This window comes from Doryrhamphus excisus, linkage group LG5 (assembly GCF_037039965.1).
Source record: "Doryrhamphus excisus strain RoL-2023G ecotype Guam linkage group LG5, RoL_Dexc_Guam_v1.1, whole genome shotgun sequence".
Taxonomy (NCBI): Eukaryota; Metazoa; Chordata; class Actinopteri; order Syngnathiformes; family Syngnathidae; genus Doryrhamphus; species Doryrhamphus excisus.
Window position 1 is genome coordinate 14,700,262 of NC_136361.1, and position 24,836 is coordinate 14,725,097.

Sequence of the window (24,836 nt, forward strand, 5' to 3'; positions counted from 1 at the left end):
GGTCTGCGCGCTAACCACTAACCACACATCTGCAATGAAGGTAAAATGTTCATTTATACCTTTCATTCGTCATTTATAAACATTTACAATTGTTTTACGCATGTAAAAAAAAATACTGTTGGTTAATATTTTAGATTTGGATTTACATTTTTTCTATGGCAAAAATGAACTTGGTTTTCCTCTAATATTTTTGGCTAATGAATAACAAAAAACTGATGCTCCACTGTATCACAATCATTCCTCGACACTACGGCCTATTACTAGTGGGTTTTTGGGGCCCACATTAAGCATATTCAAGCATAAAAATGGCTGAATGAACAAAAATGCAAATATAAGGCATTCGGAAGAAGCACTCAAATACAAGTTGTTTATATCTGGTACCGGTCACTAGGTGTCAGCAATGTTGCATTGATGAGGCAATGACGACTTGCTGTGTGACTTCTGATGCTAACATGTGGTCTATATTAATTCACGTACCACAGTTGGGTCGGGAACCATTCATTCATTCATTTTCTACCGCTTTTCCTCACGAGAGTCGCGGGAGATGCTGGAGCCTATCCCAGCTGTCTTCGGGCGTGAGGCAGGGTACACCCTGGACTGATCACCAGCCAATCACAGGGCACATATAGACAAACAACCATTCACACTCACATTCATACCTATGGACAATTTGGAGTCGCCAATTAACCTAGCATGTTTTTGGAATGTGGGAGGAAACCGGAGTACCCGGAGAAAACCCACGTATACACGGGGAGAACATGCAAACTCCACACAGAGATGGCCGAGGGTGGAATTGAACCCTGGTCTCCTCGCTGTGAGGTCTGCGTGCTAACCACTAGACAAGGGATGACTGTACATTTATTTACATTCATTAATTTTCTACCGCTTATCCTCACGAGGGTCACGGGCGTGCTGGAGCCTATCCCAGCTGTCTTCGGGCAAGAGGTGGGGTACACCCTGGACTGGTTGCCAGCCACTGTACATTTGTGTAAAAATGACATTCACTATACAGGATGTATGTATTAGTCATAACAAAGCTTTCTTGGCTTTTTCACAATACTGTAGACATCAGTATACACGTACAGTAGTATACATTTTATTGTAGTAGTACTGCACAGTGGAAGCAGTTGCTGCCAGTCAATCAGTGGCAGCGAGTGTTTGCATACATGCTGTGACAGCTGAATTGCATTAGATATTACTGATGATGCCCCCTCTTAGGAAGTGCCAGTGTGTGCTATTTTTGGACTTATGTGATTGACAAGACTTAACTGGCCTCCTACCGTATGTGAAGGATGCATACAAGCTAATAGCAAACATATGGAGGAGCTTTTATGCGTTCAAATTATCTGATGCAGAAAGCCGGCGTACTCCATTTCCACTTGGAACCACAACAGACTGTTTTTTTTTTTTTACAAAGACATCACTCTGTAGCGCTCGCACACTTCCGTGAACAAGATGTAAAGCAGTGGCCAACGCTTTTCCATCACATGACCTCAGTCATGCAGTGCTGGCTGTCCTGGCCAGAGGGTGCTGCTGATGGACAGCGTATCCTGTTGCCGGTTTGATGCCACCAATGCGTCAACAAATCTAAACAGCCAAATGACTTATTTTTAAATGCATAATCTTCTTGGTTTCTAGGGCTTGGTGGTGGTGGTGGGGTCGATCAAGCTAATGCACTTTAGGGGGGGGGGGGACTGAGGATTAGAGGACACTATTTTTAGGGAGGTGTCAGCAAAGCAGTGCCGGGGTTTTCGGAATATGTTCATGCAGGATGAAGGCCGGAACAATAATAAAAGAGTGGAATTTCTGTAGGAGGCGGGATATGGGGGGGGGGGGGGGGGGTCAACCAAAAGACACTGATGTTCAAAGGGTTTGTTTGACTGATAGAATAAGACTTGACTTGACATAATACAGATATCAGACCGCGTGTCGAATAATACACACATAATCAGCCCCATAAGTCAATGTCAATATGGCTTATTTTAATAATTATTATACTCCTTCACTTAAAAGCCACAGTTTGTACCATATTTTGTACTACTTTATACTATATGACAACAAAATGTGGTATTTTAACGTATCTTTTACTCTGTTTACTTGTTTTTATTCAACTCAACTTTTCTGTAAAGTGTCTGAGTATTTTGAAAAGCGGCATACAAATAAAATGTATTATTATTATTATTATTATTATAATTAAAATAAGTCCAGGCTTTTCCACAAATATTCCGGACCTCAAAAAGGAGGTTTTTATGTCAAAGACATCATTGCTAATGTTAGCATAGCATACTAGTCTTGTGGCAATGACAGAAAAGCTAATGTTAGCATTGATTCTAGCATCATGCATAAAGCAGTCTGAACAGGTCTACAACGTAGGGGGACCAGCACAGGAAAACCAGCATAGACCAGCATACATTGTGTTTTCATGCTGGTAGCTGGTCTATGCTGGTCTTGAGGACCATACCAACACGGAAAACAAAACAGACCAAGCATACCAGCACGAAAACACACAATATGCTGGCACACAAACAGCGATGTTAGCATTGATGCTAGCCGTGAAACAAAACAATGTCCAGGTTGGTCTACCAATATTATCATTGCAATATAACACAAGCTGTCTAGATGTGGTCTAGCTGGACTAGACCGTGAAAGGTGTCTGTGCCGAGACACAAATCTTACAAACCGCGATAACAGAAAGACTATTTATGCTAGTGCTAACTAGCAACACAACACAATGCTGGACTGCCATTAAAAGGTGTCCGCGTTTGTCCACAAATCTTATAGACTGCAAAAGTAGGTGAGTGCATTGTTGTGGCAAGGATGCTAATGCTAGCATTGACACTAACACTAATGCCAACACAACACAACACAAAGAGTCCGGTTTTAAGACCATAAGTACAGGTGACTGGGACTGGAGAGAAATGCTAATGTTAGCATTTACACCAGTGCTAACAGTCTACTTTTAAATGGTTTTGGTGACCTTAGTAGGTGACTGGGTGTCATTGCGGCACTTATGCTAGTGCTAACAGAACGCATGGTGTCCGGGCTGGTCTACCAATATTATAAAAACAACTTTTGAAATATTATTTCAAAAGTCGCTAACGTTTTTGGTGATACCAGGAATTATGGTAATGCTAGGATTGACGCTAACGCCAACACAACACAAGGCTATAAAAATGATAGACCACAAACAAAGATGGTCATTGCCGTCATGACCAGGATCAGGTCTTGTCACTATTACGGATCGCAAATGTAGGTGACGACGGAGATACTAGTACTGCGCCATTTGAAGTATTTTAAAGATGTTAGTTTAAGGTCACGTTCTTACATAGTGCTTCTTTAACTGGTGTGACACTTGACTTTAAACTTGACCACAATTAGTCACGCCTTTCTCTTGGTCAAAACTGGCATCTGTCCAGTCCAGTCCAGTCGTCCCCGAAATAGCTGGCGTCACATGCGCCCCTTAGTGTTCACCTAAAATATTTATGGTTGTATTACCTGCTCAGCCTCTTTTCCCACCCTGACAGTATTTCCTCTAAAGCAGGGGTCTCAAACACGCAGCCCGCGGGCCAAATGTGGCCCGCAGGACACTAGTTTGAGGCCCCCGCCTTCATATGAAAGTTTAATGTTAGTGCGGCCCGCGCAAGTTTGATATGGATGCTGTATGGTATCATGTACACAGAAAAAATTATTACGTTTGATTAATGTTCATGTTAAAGGTTAAATAACTGTTAATAGTTATCCTCCCTATTCGTGTGGAAGTGGTAAGTTTTTGGCTTTTTTTAAGTTTAAAGGAAATAACTTGAAGGCTATCGTTTAGGTCGCTAGCTCTCTAGTTTGCGAGTTAGCATGTGTCTCAAGACCCTGCAGTTGCGCAATATGTTGTAAATAAAAAAAGTATAAATGTGACTATAGTCGTGTTTTGTCATGTCTACAGGGCTCTAATAATGCTTTGTTCATTTTAATCTGAAAAAAATTATTTGTCTACCCACCAACTATATGTGGTTTCTTAAGTTTGTATTATTTGGTGTTTTATTATTATATTTATTTATTGATGATCTGATTGATTGATTTTCTTTATTCTTGATTTGTTTATTTATTTTTGTAAGTCTCACCCAGACCTGAGCTCCAGTGGCCCCCAAGTAAATTGAGTTTGAGACCCCTTGTGTAAAGAATGCAAACTCGCAGTTTTGGGGTTATGGGGTGGTGTAGTGGGGTGGCGTCCAGACCAAAGAGGCCCACTCAAGATAAGACCACCACCTCTGGGGTTCTGTGAAGATGGCACAGCCATCAAAGGCTGAGAGCTCAACCTCTGCTCAGTGTTTATGCTCACGCCCTCTTGAACGCCACATGAAGCAGAGCGTATCTGCTCAGCAACAGGCAGTCGTGGTGGGTTTGTGGGGCGGGTGGGTGGATAGGGGTGCACAGCTGCTCTCAGATGACACTACATTAATGAAAGGCCACAGGACCTTTCTGGATCCCCGGCAGAGCTGACAGAAGCTCTCAGTTATTTCCATGGGATGTCTAGCTAGGAGGAGATGCCCCCAAGGGGCCACAAGCCATCCAGGGTGGTCACTGTCGGTCAGCTGCCGGGTGATTGTCACAACCTGACGGATGAAGACTCCCAAGTGTTCGATGTTCCATCAAACTTGGGTATTTTGGGGGTCTGACCTCAGTGGGCGCACTCTAAAGCTGCAACAGTGGCTGTTTCAATAAAAGGGCGCTCAGAGAAAGCGGCAACAGATTTATTGGCTCAGACGCCATTTACTTTATGGTCGCACTTGCTTGGTGAATGATCAGTATTACAATTCCTTTGTTAAGTGTGATTAAAAATGAAAGCAGGCTAACTGTGTCACTACCAAACGCTGTTTTTTTATTGTGGGGTTATGACCTAATCTTATACACTTTGTCATGTTATCCTGTTTTTTTAACATAACTGTAGTGGTGTTGGTTGTTTACAAAAAATGTTTTATTTTGATTTGCCTTTTCGTATTTCGAAGCTCAGCTAAACGGCTAAAGTTGTGTCCATCTCCCACAATTCTCAAGTGAGACATGAACACATATGTCTTTCTTTTCTGTGCATTCTAAACATAAAAACAGCTACAAAGAGGACCTTTCATTACCGCACGTAATGGGATACACCTGTGCTGCCTACAAAGACGGCAATTAAAACACCTCCAAAAACCTCCAACAAGGTTTTATGGTTTTATATATACATGCTACGGTACATTCATGATAACATGCATTGCCTATTTTGTCCTGTAGCTCCAGTAAAAGGCTGAAAGTTGTATTTAATTGTCCAAGCACTAAGTAATAATAAGTAATAATCATAACAAACATGTAAAAGAATAAAAGTACACCCAATATCATATAAAAAAATTTGCATTGACTCTCCTCCCAGAGTGTGCACACTCAGTATTTTCATTACAAGTTTTGCAGCAATGCTCCACATAACAACATAGAAACAAACACCAATGTTAACTTTATGGTAGTAAAGGCATAAGGCAATGAAAGTGTGGCGGTGATGTGTTGCAAGCGAGTGTGGTAAAGCTAGTTGCAAGTCGGCTAGTAGCTAGCTGGTGTACTGTGGCGACGTATCAATACAAGTTTAAATGCTGTAGCTTGGTTAATATACACGTCACATAAGGTTTTTCCCCAAAGGCTTTATAGATGCATGTCATTCCATGCATTCGAAACTTGTGTGGAGTTTGCACGTTCTCCCCGTGCGTTTTCTCCGGGTACTCCGGTTTCCTCCCACATTCCAAAAACATGCTAGGTTAATTGATGACTCCAAATTGTCCATAGGTATGAATGTGAGCGTGAATGGTTGTTTGTCTATATGTGCCCTGTGATTGGCTGGCTACCCTGCCTCTTGCCCAAAGTCAGCTGGGATAGGCTCCAGCATACACCTGCAACCCTTGTGAGTATAAGCAGTATCGAAAAAGAATGGATGGACGATAAAATTAAGACAAAAGGACTTTTCAAAGACAATGCACAGAGCTTTTAAGAAAGATCTTGGAGTGGAGAGAGCATACATGAAAATGAGTGTTGTTTATGAAAATTAAGTATAAAGCATATGAAAACATTCAAAATATTTACATGAAGTTCTATGTTCTAAGTGCTGCCCAAACAAAAGAAGAGAAATCAGCCACGGATGACAAAGAGTCTGCAAAATGCCTGTAAGAAGAAAAACATACATAGAAGTTTTCATTCAGTCATTCATTTTGTACAGCTTATCCTCATGAGGGTCGCGGGGGTTGCTGGAGCCTATCCCAGCTGTCTTCGGGCGAGAGGCGGGGTACACCCTGGACTGGTCGCCATCCAATCACAGGGCACATATATATATATATATATATATATATATATATTATATATTATATATTTCTACACTGCTTATACTCACAAGGGTCACAGGGGTATGCTGGAGCCTATCCCAGCTGACTTTACATATAGACAAACAACCATTCACACTCACATTCATACCTATGGACAATTTGGAGTCACCAATTAACCTAGCATGTTTTTGGAATGTGGGAGGAAACCGGAGTACCCGGAGAAAACCCACACGGAGATGGCCGAGGGTGGAATTGAACTCAGTTCTCCTAGCTGTGAGGTCTGAGCACATAGAAGTTTTATTATTGAAAAACTAAAGAAGCAGAAAAAAATATAAGATGTATAAAAACAACTATATAAAACTATAAAAAGTTTTTATGTGTGTAAGATTTGGTTTTTTTTATAGTGAATTACTAGACCCCCAAGTTCAAGTCCACCCTCTGCCATCTCTGTGTGGAGTGTGCATGTTCACAATAAATGAAACCATGACCAAAATAGCAGAGCTGGCAACAGTGCATGCTAACAATAGTGGGAACTTGAATGTTGCGGCTTTGAGTTCACAAAAAAAAGTTGAAAGAATCCCAAAAGAATGTGAACGTCAGACACAGCTGATCTTCAAAATGTCCACGTCAACTACACCAGTAGAAAACTACAAAACCAACTCTACTTTTACAAGCATTCAGCCATGTTTCCGTTCCCTCCGTGGCATCAAAGCTAACATTCCCACTGGGCAACAAGCAACCGCAAACATCTCAATCTCATTCAGCGGGACAACATCGCTAGCTATCAGCACTGAAACAACCAGCAGCTTCAATTTTGCCATCTTGCATTCACGGCTATTTTCAGGTCCTGGGAGACTTCGGCATTAATCCGAGCAACAACCTCGCTGCCAGCAGCAGTTGAAGACCTTCGAGACGCTCAGGAAACAAGAGCTCTTGGAGGTAACGGGAGCCGTCCAATCAGACATGATACGAGATGTCGATGACAGTTACTTATGATTCGTCTTGGAGTGACACCCCAACAATGACTCGGGTCTTTTCCATTCTGACTTTGAACCTCACATTTCCTCATGGAGAAGATTTATAACATACAACAACTCACTGTTGCTCCTGGGAGGGACATTGAACATATCATTCATTCATTCATTTTCTACCGCTTTTCCTCACGAGGGTCGCGGGGGTGCTGGAGCCTATCCCAGCTGTCTTCGGGCGAGAGGCGGGGTACACCCTGAACTGGTCGCCAGCCAATCACAGGGCACATATAGACAAACAACCATTCACACTCACATTCATACCTATGGACAATTTGGAGTCGCCAATTAACCTAGCATGTTTTTGGAATGTGGGAGGAAACCGGAGTACCCGGAGAAAACCCATGCATGCACGGGGAGAACATGCAAACTCCACACAGAGATGGCTGAGGGTGGAATTGAACCCTGGTCTCCTAGCTGTGAGGTCTGCGCGCTAACCACTAGACCGCCGTGCTGCCAATATTGAACATATTTCTTATTTATTAGCAAATGTTTTACATTTAAAGGACGTCTGCATTGTTTCAAAAGTAGTGACTGATTATGTGACAACAAGAACGCTTGGGAGGGCAAGATGATCTCAAGTCAAGATGAGGATCTCGAGTGTAGCGTCCGCACACTCCGACAAAGGCCCGGAGTTGTCAACGCCGTCGTAATGAAAGCATTCCGGTGAACGGCATAGTCAGTATGAGTGACTCATCGCTTCGGGTCAAAGACCAAGCAAAGGAAGGGGGAGTGTTTGTGGAATGTTTGTGAAACTGAGACTGAAAGAACATATTTACATGAATGCCAGGTGAGAATGTCTCAACAAAACACCTGCACATGACAGCATCTGCAATGATGTCATTAGCAGTTAGCTCCTTCACTTATAAAATAAACCATTATGATGGATCCCAGGAGAACTACAAGTGTTGATTCTCAAATTGGTCATTGGTTGGAGTCCATGACTTGCTAGCTAGCTAGCTCACAGTGGCAAGATCTTGGGTGCCCCATAATTTCATAAAATCATAGTAATGGTAATGGTTTTATTTCATTTGAACATGCATCAGATTACAATTGAATGCATCACATAATCAGTTCACAGTTCCACATGTCCAAAAGGAGTAGGAAGAAGCAAAGCTTATTAAATCCTACCCCTCCATCTGGTACTTTTTACAATCAGTAACATTTGTTCACTTCCTGCTTTTAATTTTATTTTTGTCACGTACCAAAGTACGAGGTCATATGACCATCCAATGGGTACCATAGTAACTGTCAATATAGTGATATGTATAGCACATCAAATCAAATCAACTTTATTTGTAGAGCACTTTGACTGCAAAGACGTGCCCCCCGACTCCGACAGACGACCGGACCCCCACATTAAAGGGACGAACCCCCAGCCGGCCGGGTCGACGGAACCCAAGGATGGCACCCCCTCAGCAGACCCGACACAGCCCCCAGTGTGGAGGAACCCCCTGAGGAAACACTTGAGTTAAAAGCTAAAGACTAAAAGCATAAAATAGGACTAAAATGATAAAAACAAAAGAAAAGTTAAAAAATATTACTTAAAAGCCTGATTAAAAAGGTGTGTCTTTCTTCTTTTTTTTTTTTTTTAAATATCAACAGTCTCCGCAGTCCTGAGGCTCTCCGGCAGGCTGTTCCACAGGTGGGGGCCTTTGTGGCTAAATGCTGCCTCACCGTGGGTTTTAGTTCTGGGTTTTGGTATTGTTAAAAGGCCAGTGCCGGAGAACCGCAGGGTCCGCGGGGGGGTTGATATGGTAAAAGCAGATCCAGAACCAGAAGCCAGTGAACCTCCACCATGTTTGACCATGGGGACTGTGTTCTTTTCTGAGAAGGCCTCATTTGGTTTTGAGTCCACAGTACAATGACGTGCTTGACCAGAAAGCTCTACTTCGGTCTCATCTGTCTGCAGGACAGGAGGAAGGAATTTGGCTTTTCAAGGCAAGTGTTGGCAAACTCAAACCTGGCTTTTTATGGGTCTGCATCAGCAGTGTGGTCGTCCTGTGTCTGCAAATAAATCCATGACTTAATGCAATGCAAGCCATTTTAAGTACAACCCCACAAAGTGGGTTCATTTGGACTGTTTAGACCAGGGGTCTCAAACTCAATTTACCTGGGGGCCACTGGAGCTAGGGTCTGGGTGAGACTGGGCCGCATCAGGTTTTCCAAAAAAAAACCCAAAAAAAGCGAATTTATTAAAAACAGAAAAATATCCAAACTTTTTCAGTGCTTTGGTTCCGATTTTCTACAATAAAAGCTCTGATAAAACATTCCACTGTTCTCAAATATCTTAATTTTTATTTTTCTACACAAAATAAGATGAGAAATAAATAAACAAATCAAAAATAAAGAAAAATCAATCAGTAATAAATAAATATAATAATAATAATAATAATAAAACAGCAAATAATAAAAACTTAAGAAACCACATATAGTTGGTGGGTAGACAAATTATTTTTTTCAGATTAAAATGAACAAAGCATTATTAGAGCCCTGTAGACATGACAAAACACAACTATAGTCACATTTATACTCTTTTTATTTACAACATATTGCGCAACTGCAGGGTCTTGAGACACATGCTAACTCGCAAACTAGAGAGCTAGCGACCTAAACGGTAGCCTTCAAGTTATTTCCTTTAAACTTAAATAGCTAAAAACTTACCACTTCCACACGGATAGGGAGGATAACTATTAACAGTTATTTAACTTTTAACATGAACATTAATCAAACGTAATAATTTTTTCTGGGTACATGATACCATACAGCATCCATATCAAACTTGCGCGGGCCGCACTAACATTAAACTTTCATATCAAGGCGGGGGCCTCAAACTAGTGTCCTGCGGGCCACATTTGGCCCGCGGGCCGCATGTTTGAGACCCTTGGTTTAGACCTTGACCTTGAAGATGTTTGTTTGTTTCTTTCGGCTTTTTCCTGGTTACGGAGTCGCCACAGCGGATCTTTTAGATCCGCATACTGACTTTTTGGCTCGAGTCTTTTATATTCCTGACGAATACCGATGGTGCTTAATCGTGGAGATTCGAACCTGCAGCATCTTCTCCAAAATCCAGAAGGCTACCACTACACCATGGCGGGATCGGATGATTTAAGATGTATTATTAGAAAATTTTAATCTAAGTTAATTTCTATGACAGGTCTGAAGTATTTAGGTTGAAATGGTTCTAACCGGTTCTAAACGGTTCTCTGTGGTTCTAATCCTGGTTTACACTAATCTACCAACCATTTCTTCTTCTAAAGATGATCATTGTCAGGATTTATTGCACAGTCTTGCCTTTGGGGATATCGCACACAGCTGCTTCGCAGTCACACAATTGGAAAGTACCCTTCTTAGACGTTTTCATGTTCTGGTTTGTGGGAGAGGACACAAAGGTCGGGTCTTTGCTTTCATGCTGACTGTGCATTTTTCACTCTCAGATCTAATTGTCTCACAAACTCACATTCCAGCACACATTATTATGACAGTATTTCTTCTCAAGGGACAGCACTAAGTCAACTTCGGAGTCAGTGTGCCACTTGTATAGTTCAATTCCTTTCGAAATGGAAATCAAGAATAAAGAAAATCAATCAATCAGTAATAAATAAATAAATATAATAATAATAATAAAACGGCAAATAATAAAAACTTAAGAAACCACATATAGTTGGTGGGTAGACAAATTATTTTTTTCAGATAAAATTAACAAAGCATTATTAGAGTCCTGTAGACATGACAAAACACGACTATAGTCACATTTATACTCTTTTTATTTACAACATATTGCGCAACTGCAGGGTCTTGAGACACATGCTAACTCGCAAACTAGAGAGCTAGCGACCTAAACGGTAGCCTTCAAGTTATTTCCTTTAAACTTAAATAGCCAAAAACATACCACTTCCACACGGCTAGGGAGAATAACTATTAACAGTTATTTAACCTTTAATATGAACATTAATCAAACGTAATAATTTTTTCTGGGTACATGATACCATACAGCATCCATATCAAACTTGCGTGGGCCGCACTAACATTAAACTTTCATATCAAGGCGGGGGCCTCAAACTAGTGTCCTGCGGGCCACATTTGGCCCACGGGCCGCGTGTTTGAGACCCCTGACCTATACTAAATCTGATTAATCTATGATACTAAATCTATAGCTGCTGACAAATCTGTACTACACTAAAGTCTAGTTTAGTTTATCTTCTATAGTATTGTCCCTTGGGAAGGTATACTGACATAAAAAGCTCCACTACAGATATAGTGTACTATATAGTACAGTATAAAACATCTCTGTCCTGACAGCACAGTACATATTGTTAGAGCAAAGTTACCACCCACGCATAAACAGTAATTTCCCTCTGCATGGTTACCTTAGAGAAAACTGATTCTAAATCAGAAACCTCAGAGGTTCCACTGTAATTTAATTGGCTACAGATGCGACGTGCATCAAGCGCACCTCCGGCGCTTACTGTGTCCGCTCACAGTGTGTCTTCAGGAAGGTAAAAGAGGAAAAGAGGAAGAAAACGCCAGCTTTTTTGAAAGTGGATCTTAGAGCAACACACGAAGCAACAACACTGATCTCATCTGTATGTTGTGAACATAAAAAGACAGATGGATACAATATTAGTTATTATAACCACATGGCTTACACAAGATATACGTTTTACATGATGTCCATTTGCTATTATTTTGGGGAGGATATTGGACACTGCAGCCCCCCCCCCAGTCATTTTAAATAAGTGTCAGAATTCTACTAAGTATGTCTTGTCCTCAAAACACTGTGTGTGGTTGTTTAATGAACATAAACATAAACACAGTCCAGCCTTATGATGGTGATACTTCATAGGCTGATTTTTAAATGATAACTGTTCAATTCAAACTTTATACTTTAAGATTATATAATGGCAAATGAACATAAAATAGCATAAAGGCTTGGTAAATAAAGGAGTGTAAATTTAAATTCATTTAAGTTCATTCATTAATTCATTTTATACCGCTTATCGGGTGCTGGAACCTATCCCAGCTGTACACCCTGGACTGGTCGCCAGCCAATCACAGGGCACATATAGATATACCTATGGACAATTTAGAGTCACCAATTAACCTAGCATGTTTTTGGAATGTGGGAGGAAAACAGAGTACCCGGAGAAAACCCACGCATGCACGGGGAGAACATGCAAACTCCACACCTGAATAACCCTGATTGGAGCATCCCTAGCTTTATGTTTTATTTTTAATATGTGGAGCTACAACACTGTCCTCCATGAAGTGGTGGGCGTATACATGGGTAGGATCATCTAGCTCAGGGGTCTCAAACACGCGGCCCGCGGGCCAAATGTGGCCCGCAGGACACTAGTTTGAGGCCCCCGCCTTGATATGAAAGTTTAATGTTATTGCGGCCCATGCAAGTTTGATATGGATGCTGTATGGTATCATGTACCCAGAAAAAAATATTACGTTTGATTAATGTTCATGTTAAAGGTTAAATAACTGTTGATAGTTATCCTCCCTATCCGTGTGGAAGTGGTAAGTTTTTGGCTATTTAAGTTTAAAGGAAATAACTTGAAGGCTACCGTTTAGGTCGCTAGCTCTCTAGTTTGCGAGTTAGCATGTGTCTCAAGACCCTGCAGTTGCGCAATATGTTGTAAATAAAAAAAGCATAAATGTGACTATAGTCGTGTTTTGTCATGTCTACAGGGCTCTAATAATGCTTTGTTCATTTTAATCTGAAAAAAATAATTTGTCTACCCACCAACTATATGTGGTTTCTTAAGTTTTTATCATTTGCTGTTTTATTATTATTATTATATTTATTTATTTATTACTGATTGATTGATTTTCTTTATTCTTGATTTGTTTATTTATTTTTCATCTTATTTTGTGCAGAAAAATAAAAATTAAGATATTTGAGAACAGTGGAATGTTTTATCAGAGCTTTTCGTGTAGAAAATCGGAACAAAAGCAAAGTTGATTCATTTTTCTGTTTTTAATAAATGCGTTTTTTTTTTTTTCGAGAAAACCTGATGCGGCCCAGCCTCGCCCAGACCCTAGCTCCAGTGGCCCCCAAGTAAATTGAGGTGATCTGTCATTGAAGAAGGTTTTTCCTTTGCCCCGTCATGAAACCTCAAAAATTGTTTTTGAATGTCTCTTCTTTCCAAAGCAAATTATGTCAGGTCTTTTAATGTTTGGTGCTCATAAACAGGATATTATGCCTAAAAAAGTCAAGGTACCATTTCTTTCTTGAGGACCAAACCACTGACGTCCTGACAACTGTAGACAAGTTTGAATTTATATGTCACAGCAAGCTTGCGGAGGTCTGTGGAAACATCTCATGAAACTCCACAGCAGGCTTCTGACAGGGAGTCATCTATCTGCTCCCTGCCTCTGTCAGCGCTCATCCCATCTCTCCCATGTTGTCACGGTCTCATGTTAGGGGTGGTTTGATCTGCCTTTCGGGCAGCTGACCCCCACGCACCCTGAGGTTCGCAGAAGAAGAATCTCCGCTGCATCATCACATCTAAAGCCCCCCCGTGCCCCGTTTTGCATAGTAAGACTGGGTCAGGTTACCTAATCACAACAAGTGGCTCACATGGAGACTTTGAAGACTTGCCAAATAAGGAAATGGTTGCCTGCAGAGAACAAGATGGTCCTGCTTCTCTAAAGGTGCTTTGGATTTATTTCACTAGCTTGCATAACACCAAAATAAAGCCAAACTGGAACATATAAAAGGTCATTTTTGTTTTGACAATTAGTATGACCACACGGAGAGTGTTGAGCATTGCAATTTTTTTTTTTTTTAATTAATCGAACTTTCAGGCCGGATTGTCGCGTGCAAACCTTTTTTTTTCGTCGATGGTGCACAAAGCACGGCAGGAAGCACAGCATGTTCCCGCTTGAGTCACCCTGACAAATCAACACCAAATGCCTTCCAGTAGCTTCACGTTTATTGCAGGTAAACAGAGTGGTGGGGTTTGGTTTTTGACAGAAAACATGGACATTAAACATCAAGAGCTCGAAGCTAATTGTTACCAAGCGACGTGGCGTCAGAGAGTATGGGAAAAATGATTCCCATGCTTGCAGTGATGTTTACCCACACTCTGATTAAAAAAGGAGTGATTGTGGCCTTTTTTTGCACAAAAGCATATTGTCTCCCAGGCAAAAGGAGTAGACGTGTAGTCCTCGACATGTGTTCTTCATCTGGTGTGAAAATGGCACTATGTCAACATTATGTAGAGAGGACCGCTCAAGGAGGAGAGTTCTTGGATTCTCTAACGAGGTTTGATCGTAAACCACAAATTCCCCAAAGACTGATCACGACAATGTCTGACTTGTGTGAGTCTGTAGGAAGCTCTGGAATTAAAAAAAAAGAAAACAAAAACCCGTCTAGGCAAAAAGACTTCTCTTCTTTAAATTGAGATGAGATTTTACCATTACTTTTAACATGACCTCATTAATTTGTTCCAGAAGGTCCAACTCAAACCAAAACGGACTCTAACCAAAACAAATTTTCCCATAGAAAATAACATTTCGGTCAATGTACACTTTATTTTTGGTAAGTATAATTTTGTTCAGGGGCGGCACGACGGTCCAGTGGTTAGCGCGCAGACCTCACAGCTCGGAGACCAGGGTTCAATTCCACCCTCGGCCATCTCTGTGTGGAGTTTGCATGTTCTCCCTGTGCATGTGAATGAATGAGAAATTTGAATTGAGCCAACTATTGGGATTTTGGATATTAGCTCAATTGATGTTTTAAAACCCAAAGAAATTGAGTTGCACTGGTTTAATTTAGGCTGCACGGTATCCTAGGGGTTACCGCGCAGGCCACGCAGGTAGGAGACCCGAGTTCGATTCCACACTCGGCCATCTCTGTGTGGAGTTTGCATGTTTTCCCCGGGTACTCCGGTTTCCTCCCACATTCCAAAAACATGCTAGGTTAATTGGCGACTCCAAATTGTCCATAGGTATGAATGTGAGTGTGAATGGTTGTTTGTCTATATGTGCCCTGTGATTGGCTGGCGACCAGTCCAGGGTGTACCCCGCCTCTCGCCCAAAGACAGCTGGGATAGGCTCCAGCACCCCCCCACCGCGACCCTCGTGAGGAAAAGCGGTAGAAAATGAATGAATGAATGAATCGTTTAGTTCAATAATGAGATGGGAATAACAACTGTTGAAAGGTGACGGGCCATAAAAAAACGCAGCTGAAATGGAATTTGAAAAAGTCTCCACCCCAGTATTCCAAAACAGTGAGCATGGACCAAAAGTAAAATATCAGTTTTCATGTAGACATGGCCTTATTGGAAACAGTACTTTAACTACAGTTGGCAGAGACTCTTTTTTTCTAACCTTTACACCAATGATTATGAGTTGGATGGCGTTCTGAGAAAAAAAAAGCCTGTATAGGTCATGTTTGTGTGGCCTTCTCATGACCCCGATTTAATTTTATCATTGAAAGCTTGAAGCTACTTTATGAGAGGAAGGACTCTTAGAGTAGCCAGTGAGGTTATGAAGGTGTAGTGTGTCGCTATGGCTATTCCTGAAAGCTTCAAGCTCTCTCGAGCCTTAAAGCCTCACTCTTGCTCCATCTGTCCATCAACAGGCTTCACTTCCTGGCCAGAGAGGTGCCACATTCACAACAATGGCGGCTCTGCGTTACTTCCTGTACAACAAGAAAAGTATACACATGCCACGTGCATGTGTCTGAAGAGCAGAAAGAATTTTTTTTAAAAAAGGGAGGGGAAATGCCACTTCACCCAAAATCTGGAGTGCAACCAAGAGCCACAGAAGTAGACCTGTGGAGACGTCTAGTAGAGAAGAACACAGCAGAACAGTAGTCCTATTGAAAACCAAACCATTTTTCCCTGGCACCCGTCTGAATGGGTTGAAAATGAGATCGTGTTTTTTTTCCACAGAAATGCCAAAAGAAATTTACATGAAGGCAGAAAGGAAAGTATTTTTCCTCCAACCTAGTAGAACACTGACTTGACCGTAAAAATACAAAGACAAACAAGCTTGACCACACTCCAGTCAATGGAGTTGGTCGGCTATGTGGTCTCCAGATCGCCACTTGCTTGAGACTGAGTCACTGACTAAAGACAAAGAGTCAAATGTGGGAATGGTTGGTCTTATTTGCTGAATGCTACGTTGTCATGCACAACAAACATATCATATACCGTAAATTCCGGACTGAACAGACGCCACACCCACTAAATATAAAGAGAAACATTATGGGCTGTACTTGTCTATAAACTTCAAGCGTCCATGTTGTAACATGGGATATCTACACAGCAAGGTACTATAAACCTTGCAATCCGAGCCACACTCGTTAAAGCTGATGAGACTTGCGCTTGAGCTACTGCGGCCCAAGCAGAAGCTGTAGTAATTCTACATTTGATCAAACTTACTTCAGATTTGTCAGATCAAAACACGATCACTGCATAAGACTTCAAAACGTAAGGCATCATGGGAACTGTAATATTTGGAGCCATCATTTGAAGATGCAGTGTTCAAAGGGTGTGATAAAGGCACCATAGTACAAAAACAATGATGTTTTGCATCAATAAATTTAAGGATTTTTGCATTTAATTAATGGACATTTTAATGACTAATGAAAACACACACACTGAATGCTGGTAAAATAAGTGTAAGAGGTAAAAAAACAATATATGAATATTTTGTCACACACCTACTCAAAATAATCCACCATGTCAAAAAACATGTATGCTAGCTCATTTAATTAATGTATAGTTCCATCTGCAAGTAATTAATAACCCTCGCCTTGCATAATATAGATTACGGTCACCTTGCACAACAGTAATAGCCAAAAAGACTCAACATAAGTCACAAAGTCAAAGACCTCGGTCCTCGCACCTGTCATGCGCAACAGACATATATATACCGTACATTCCGGACTATTGAGCACACCTGAACAGAAGCCACACCCACTAAATGTAAAGTAAAACATTATGGGCTGCACTTGTCTATAAGCTTCAAGCGTCCATGTTGTAACATGGGATATCTACACAGCAAGACACTATAAACCTTGCAATCCGACCCACACTCGTTAAAGCGGATGAGACTTGCGCTTGAGCTTCTGCGGCCCAAGCAGAAGCTGTAGTAATTCTACATTTGATCAAACTTACTTAAGATTTGTCAGATCAAAACACAATAATTGCATAAGACTTCAAAACATAAGGCATCATGGGAATTGTAATATTTGGAGCCATAAATTAGCCGCATCATTTGAAGATGGAGTGTTCAAAGGGTGTGATGAAGGCACCATTTTAATTGACATTTTAATGACTAATGAAAAAAACACACTGAATGCTGGTAAAATATGTGTAAAAGGTAAAAAAACAATAAATTAATATTTTGTCACACACCTACTCAAAATAATCCACCATGTCAAAAAGCATGTATGCTTGTTAGGGTCATTTAGTTCCATTGGCAAGTTATTAATAACCGCCACATTGAATAATAGAAATAACCAGAAAAACTTCACATAATCCACAAAATTAAAAAAGCCATGGTGTGAATGCTAAATATGTCATGATTCCTTCTGCGAGTTATGAATAATTGGAATCTTGCACAATTTGCATCAATTTGCATCATGCACTAGTTTCACTCCCTTCTATCAGTATGACTTTTCAACATCCTGCTATTAGTCATATGAATAAATCAGATTTAAAGTGCTGAAGTCAACGGTTCTAATTTTGGATGATTCATCCAATATTACGTAGATCTTCCATGGCTATTGAAGACTGGAAGAAAGACAAAGAAAAAAGAAGATGGAAAGCTGGCATAAGACGCACAGGGTGCTTATGGGGCGTTTTGTTAATGTGAAGGCGAGTCAGTCAACAGATCCTGTCAGCTGAGTCTATGCGCTTGCACTTTATATTATATACTCTGGCAAATCCATTCAAATCACACAAGCATCCTGTTTGGCTCGGGCCACTCGAGGAGTGGGCCTGTGGCTTGGTTGTTGGCTGCTTCCAATGCTTCTGCAGATGCATGGGAAGTTTCAAACGTTGTGTTCATTCACCAGCTACTGCAGTTACTGCAGCTTTACAGTTTTGGCACAGCTGCTGACTTTGTAGATGTTGGACTGAGTCATGCTGCGAGAGAAGTAGAAATGTAAAACGCGTGTGTGAAGGAAGATACCTGTATGTACCTTTTCGCGCCAGAGTTCCACCGGATTAATGAGGGCAAAAACAAGCAAGACTCAGTTATGCTCTCAGGTCGTGTTTGCGACAAAGCCAAAGCAAATGGAACAGCAACACACTGAAGTTGTGTTGTTGACCATGGAAGAAGTCTGAACGGAGCCAATAACTGTTGTAAAGCACAAAACAGGAAAGAACCTGCACTAAGATTTGAGAATGTCGTCTGAAGACATACGGTCCTCCTCCTTCTTACAGTTTTTCTCGATTGTTTACACACAATTTGTGATGCCTGAGACACAATGACCAACAACATATAACCAATGCACCAACTCCATGAACCAAGTCTGCTAAACTATAAGCACAATTCCTGCTTTACACTCAGACTGCAGATCTACAACACACTTTTTTCAAAACAATACACACAATTCTTTGCGGTTTGGCACAGTTTTCATGAAGTAAACTTCTTGTTTTCACAAAGAACACAATGCCACTCAAAACAGTCAAATTAATATTCCTATTATTCATCACATGGCTAAACACACAATGTTACCATGTTCTGCCAACTTGAAATTAACAAAATTCTTATATTGTAAGTAGCACGTCTGTTTTATGATGACTTCATGGAATAAAACATTTCAAGGAAAAAAGAGGTTGTGCTACCCCTGATGCATAAGTGACTGACGTAACAGCAGCCTGCACAGCGCTGTCTTGTCAAATGCACCGTGTATGTGACAAGACAAATTTGCAAAGTAACTTTAGATACAAAGCAAAATAGAGGCGAGTCAAAAAAAAAAAAAAAAAAAAAAACTATTCAAAACTATTTTGCAAGAAGTGTCACACTGAACACAAAAAGGCCCGAGTCATGATGAATATGATGTAATCACGGTGTTTTACACTGAGCACATCAGTGTTCAACTGGTTCATATAGATGTTTGTTCATATAGTGGCTTGTGTGCGTCATTTGGAGACAAAACACCATTTTGACAAGAATGAAGACTGTTTTGGATGTAAAGTTTCATTTTGCAGGAGAATTGAGGGGTTTTCAGAAATGTGTGAGTGATTTTTGGATTTGTGTGTAGAGTTCTGAGAATATGAGGCATCCTTTCAGAAAATGTGTTTAAACAATCGAGAAAAACTGTAACAACCTTTGGGACAGCAGGACCCTGTACCGGTCATCCCTGTTGTTGGCTCCGATGTTACTCATCTTCTTCTTCAAAATTCCCCACAGATTCTCTGGGGTTCTTGTCAGTTGAATTTGCAAGCCAGTCCAGCACAGTAATACTGTTGTCAGTGAACAAGTTACTACTGGTTTTGGTGACTTTGGAGTCAGAATCTCCAAATAGGTTTTCAGCAGATGGAAGCATGAAGTGATGCAAGATCTCCTGGTAGACAGGAGATAAAACAAGAGTGAACCAACACCAGCAGATGACATGGCACTCCAAATCATCACAGTCCAATGCCTCTCCAGTCTTCATCCAGACCCTAGGACCTTGGACCACTGGCCAACAGTTCAATTATTTTTATCCAAAGACATTTATTACCAAACTGAGCAATTACATACCAAGTACTTTGAGACTGAGTAACCAAGTACTGTCAGAGTATTATAATATTATGAAACAAATGAAAAAACTGGATTTTGGGGTTTTCTTGAGCTGTATGCCATTAAAAATCAAGGACAAAAAAAATAGGTTTTGAATAGTTCACTGCATGCACAATGAACCTACAATACGTATATGAAGGTTCAAAAATATGAATTGGGCTGCACGGTGGTCAGTGGTTAGCGCGCCGACCACACAGCTAGGAGACCCGAGTTCAATCCCACCTTCGGCCATCTCTGTGTGGAGTTTGCATGTTCTCTCTGTGCATGCGTGGGTTTTCTCCGGGTACTCCGGTTTCCTCCCACATTCCAAAAACATGCTAGGTTAATTGGTGACTCCAAATTGTCCATAGGTATGAATGTGAGTGTGAATGGTTGTTTGTCTATATGTGCCCTGTGATTGGCTGGTGACCAGTCCAGGGTGTTTCCCGCCTTTTGCCCAAATAGGCTCCAGCACCCCCATGACCCTCGTGAGGATAAGTGGTACAAAATGAATGAATGAAAAATTTGAATTGAGACAAATGTTGTGATTTTGGATATTAGCTCAATTGATGTTTGAAAACCCAAAGAAATTGAGTTGCAGTGGTTAATTTATGCTGCACGGCGAACTAGTGGTTACCAGCGCAGGCCACGCAGGTAGGAGACCCGAGTTTGATTCCACCCTCGGCCATCTCTGTGTGGAGTTTGCATGTTCTCCCCGGGTTTTCTCCGGTTTCCTCCCACATTCCAAAAACATGCTAGGTTAATTGGTGACTCCAAATTGTCTGTAGGTATGAATGTGAGTGTGAATGGTTGTTTGTCCAGGGTGTACCCCGCCTCTTGCCCGAAGACAGCTGGGATAGGCTGGTAGAAAATGAATGAATGAATGAATGAATGAATGGTTTAATTTAGGTGAACCATGCCCTCTTGTACCATGGGAATTTCCCTGAACACTGACTTTTCCCCATGAATAATGTATTTTTATTTTACCATTTCAAGGTCAATAGCTAAGGTTTTGATACTATCATGTTACACTATGGCAACATGAATAAAGCATGAATATATGAATGCATAGATATGCTCAATTTTGTGATTGTGTCTGAAAATCATAGTTTACTGAGCGATATCCATCGAAGTGGGATCTAAAAGAAAATATAATTGAAGCTTCTTTTGGTTCTTTCATCCAGCTAAATCAATGTTGACTGTCCAAATAAAGCTCAGCTCAGTCAGCAGGAGGTAAAGACTGAAAGTTGAGTATAGCTCCCAGAGCAGCAGGCCAATAGAGGCATCCTGTACGGCGTCATGACCAGATGTATCAACTGGTGTAGTGCCATGCCATACACATTTAGAGCAAGCTGTGTTTGCTGATGTTCTTCATGACTCACTGCGGTACGCCAACATTTTCGGGTTGCGCTCTATTTAGAGACTTTTGGTGATAGTTAAAAGCTTTTTTTTTTTATTCATCATGCCAGTGTGGATTTTATTGATTTGTTTGTTGTTTTCTCTTTTTGTGTGGTGTGTGTTTTTTTTTTTTTTTTACATTCCCTGTTATGGTCTGAGAGTTGATATGATGGCATCTGCTTGCATTTAACTCAACAAAAGTTCACTTTAATGCATTTCCAGAGTGTTGCTATGAAAAAAAATGGGGTGCCCACGCCAAACAATGAGAACAAACAAGCAGAGATTAATTACCCCAGACAAAAGTGTATTGTTCTAGTCAATTCATCAAAATTTAGGCTCCTTGTCAATTGAAACAACAACCCTTTGAGTATTTTTTTTCCCACAAAATAATCCAGTGTTGGTCATACACAGTTTTAACAAGAATTAACAGGCAGCACAGCAGTGTTTGGTTACAGGACTTAGACCTCCTGAAACTTAAAGTACACTCCATAAGGTTTATTGCTACACTGATTGATAATAACGAACACCATCCTCCGCATAAATTACAGCAACAAACAGTTACACTATTATTACAGTTAAAGATCAGGTTTTGTTATTCATTTGGTCCGAAAGGTCATGGTAATTTTCCCAATTTTTCCAAAATCCAATTAAATAATAACAAACATCCCAGCTGACTTCGGGAGAGAGGCGGGGTACACCCTGGACTGTTCGCCAGCCAATCACAGGGCACATATAGACAAACAACCATTCACACTCACATTCATACCTATGGACAATTTGGAGTCGCCAATTAACCTAGCATGTTTTTGGAATGTGGGAGGAAACCGGAGTACCCGGGGAAAACCCACGCACAAAAACATGCAAACTCCACACAGAGATGCCCAAGCGGAGAATCGAAACCAGGTCTTTCTGATCTCCTGGCCACCATGCTAACCACTCGTCAAAACAATGCAAAATATTTAAATTCCCGTACACTGGCAACAAAGATTGATGGGAACATAATGGAATGAGGTTCCCAATGCTGGCAAGGTTATCGCATTAAGTACAGAGGAACCTCGGTTAGCTTCTGCCCCAGTTAGCGTGTAAAAATTGCCTCGGTTTCTGTACATTTTATGGTTAGCATACATTATGGTGCGCGTTACTGGACTGCCTGATTCCATTTGTGCTCTTGTGTATTTTTATCCCAAACATTACTGTTAGCATCCTTAGCTAGCTAACAAAATGTCAACAGGAAGTCAGCTACGTCATCTGTCCATGATGTCATTAGCTTTTATAGTTGAACATTTAAGGTTACTTTTACCTTCATTGAAGACACGACTGTTCCCAAAAGGCACAATGTAGCAGCTAGACCAGGGGTGGGCAAACTACGGCCCGGGGGCCACATCCGGCCCGCCAAGTGTTTGAATACGGCCCGCCCAATCTTTCCAAATTATTTCATTTAAACTCAACATACAACCTGGCATCATGGCCTGAGCCAACCTTTTGATGGTTTTATCAATTTCGTTTTTTGACATGGTCTGTTGTTTACAAAGTGCTCCTGAAAAAAGGGACACAAGCACATAATAATAATAATAATAATTATTATTATTAGATTATTATAATTATTATTAGAACTATTATGATCATTATAATTCTTATATTAATGCTAATTATTATATTAATTATATATAATATTATTGTTATATTTGCATATTTTACATAATAATAATAATAATTATTATTATTTTAATTTTATTGTAATTATTATAATATTTTATTATTTTTAAAATATGTTAATATAAATATAAAATAATAAATAATGATGTCTTTATCTTATATATCCTATATCTTTGATATTTAAAGTCAATTAACATATGTTAACATATTAACATATGTTTTTAACATGGAGGAGAAGGGGGTACATGCCTTTAGGTCAAATGTCTGAAGGGGTAGGTGACTGTAAAAGTTTGGGAACCACTGATATCGCTTTCATTCATCGCTTACATGTATTTAAATCCATTTCCAATTGTTTATAATCGTGAAACTACACAAACACCATCCGTGTTAACATTTTTGGCATTCTGGATTGGATTAATTGGATTTAATTTTTTTCTTATGGGAAAAATTAACTCTGTTAGCATCCGTTGTGGTTATAGTCGAACATTCTGGAACAAATTAATGACGCTAACCAGGGTTCCACTGTAGTACATAGTACTGTAGTGTAGTTCATTCATTTTCTACCGCTTTTTTCTCACGAGGGTCGCTGGGGGTGCTGGAGCCTATCCCAGCTGTCTTTTGGGCGAGAGGCAGGGTACAATTAGGAGTCACCAATTAACCTAGCATGTTTTTGGAATGTGGGAGGAAATCGGACTACCTGAAGAAAACCCACGCATGCACGGGTAGAACATGCAAACTCCACACAGAGATGGCCGAGGGTGGAATTGAACCCTGGTCTCCTAGCTGTGAGGTCTGCGCGCTAACCACTCGACCACCGTGCAGCCCCACTGTAGTACAAAAACTTGTAATTTGGTACCTCCATTGTCTGTTTTCTCTGGACTCTAAAACACTTTTAGTTTGTTGGCATGTGAATTAAAATGCTATGTGATGCAACTATGAGCCTCAAGTTTCAATGCCTTTTTAATGACGGTCATCAATCAGGGACTGATTAAGACTGGATTTAGGACTTTTGTCCAAGCCAGGTCCAATTGTTATGAGTGCTAAATGAAAAAGACGTGTGACATCCACAGTCCAACTGCTAGTCTATTTGAATTAAGAGTCTCAACTTGAAGACACCCGCAGCTGTTTGGACATAAAACGTTAAGCACCTATTTAATTTAGCTTGCAGAGGCAATCATTTTGGCAACAATGCTTACCACTTGAGCATGACAATAAAAAATTAAGCAAGTCAAATGTTTTTTTTTCTTATTATTTTGTTCATAGCCTGGTTTTGTTCTCAATTTCCCGGTGATGGGTTGGAAGGCTAAATGTAAGCGAAACCGCTGACAGACTCTACCCCTTACTGACAGCTCTGGGAGGACGGGACCGCAAAGGTTGGCTGGATTTGCGCAGGCACTAATTTTACCCCTGGCGGACCACAGATCAAGGCTAAGGAATGTCATATGAATATATGTCAATGTTTGTACAAACGTCAGGAATCAATGTCACGACCAGGACCACCCCATCCAAAAAGTCTTGATGTAGAACTGCAATAGATAATTCTTTTTATTGGTGTAACAGATCGTAAACGAGCAGCCTTGTGCGGAGTGGCAGTCTCAGCTGCCGCCATAAAGTCCATCCTCTATGGCATCCCTCAGGCTGGCCCTGAGGGATGGCCCTTTTGGGGCTGGAGAAGGTGCAGCTGTGA

General features: G+C 40.7%; 1 long non-coding RNA gene across 2 annotated transcripts in view; it reads right to left on the reverse strand.

The window, feature by feature from the left end:
• LOC131105079 (uncharacterized) overlaps positions 1-24,836 on the reverse strand; it is a 99,490-nt gene that overhangs the window by 33,603 nt on the left and 41,051 nt on the right. The gene's annotated exons all lie outside the window — the stretch shown is intronic.